This window comes from Brassica oleracea, chromosome C9 (assembly GCF_000695525.1).
Source record: "Brassica oleracea var. oleracea cultivar TO1000 chromosome C9, BOL, whole genome shotgun sequence".
Taxonomy (NCBI): Eukaryota; Viridiplantae; Streptophyta; class Magnoliopsida; order Brassicales; family Brassicaceae; genus Brassica; species Brassica oleracea.
In genome coordinates this window covers 12606652-12607730 of record NC_027756.1, presented here as the reverse complement: position 1 = coordinate 12607730, position 1079 = coordinate 12606652, and positions in this window count along the sequence as shown.

The window sequence follows — 1079 nt, the reverse complement described above, 5'->3', positions numbered from 1 at the left end:
CAAAAAAAATGGAGATGCCAGAACTCCCCCGTAGGATATATACATTAGGGGAAGAGCCCCCCGCAGTGCATAGCATTTCGTATCATACTTGTTGGACGTTGCATGCTGCTTTAAAGAAAGCTCTTCATGATGACGAATATGAAGAGCTGAAGGAGTCGAAGTTGGGAGTTTTCATCAAGTTCCAAGAGCTGGGATTTGATTGGGCTTCAAGGCTGGTTCACTACATGCTCGGTTTCCAGCTGGGCATAAAGAAGAAGTATGAGCTGTGGAGTCTCGTTGGTCCAGAACCTGTGAGGTTTTCACTGTTAGAGTTTGAACACCTCACTGGTCTAAACTGCGAGTACATCGAGGACCTTGAGAGACCTCACTCTGTTGTTACAAAGGAATTGACTTCTTTTTGGGAGATGCTGGAAGTTCATGTCGAAGCTGGGCCATCTACTCAGGAGATAATAGCAGCACTTGAGAGATGCGAAGGGTGGTCTTGGGATGATCGCAAGCGGCTCGCATACCTTGCCATCTTCACTGGATACATTGAAGGAAGAAAGTATTCAACCCCTACATGGGTTAATCTGGCAAGGTTAGTGATGGAGCTAGAACGGTTTGAGAATTATCCATGGGGGAGAGTCGCGTTTAAGGTGCTGATGTACTTTGTGAAGGGCAGAGATATTTTGGGTTGTTACACTATCAATGAGTTTGCGCAAGCTCTCCAGGTCTGGGTGTACACAGCTCTGCCGGAATTGGGTGCTAATTATGTGCTGGATGACTTAGTAGAAAACTTATAATTAAGTCGTTTGAGAAGACTATCCAGACTACTTAATTATAAGTCTTCTACTAAGTCTTCCAGCTGGAAGACTTTCCAGACGATTTATAATTAAGTCGTCTACTAAGTCGTCCAACTGAAAGATTTTCCAGACGACTTAATTATAAGTCGTCTGCGAAGTCTTTTTTTTTCATCTTTCTTAATCCGTCAAATATCTAAGTTCATATCTTTTATTTACTGCAGACTAGGGTGATCAACTTTGTTCAAAAGGACTCTGGTGAAATGTTTCCAAAATGGGAGTTTGATGTTGAGGACACGC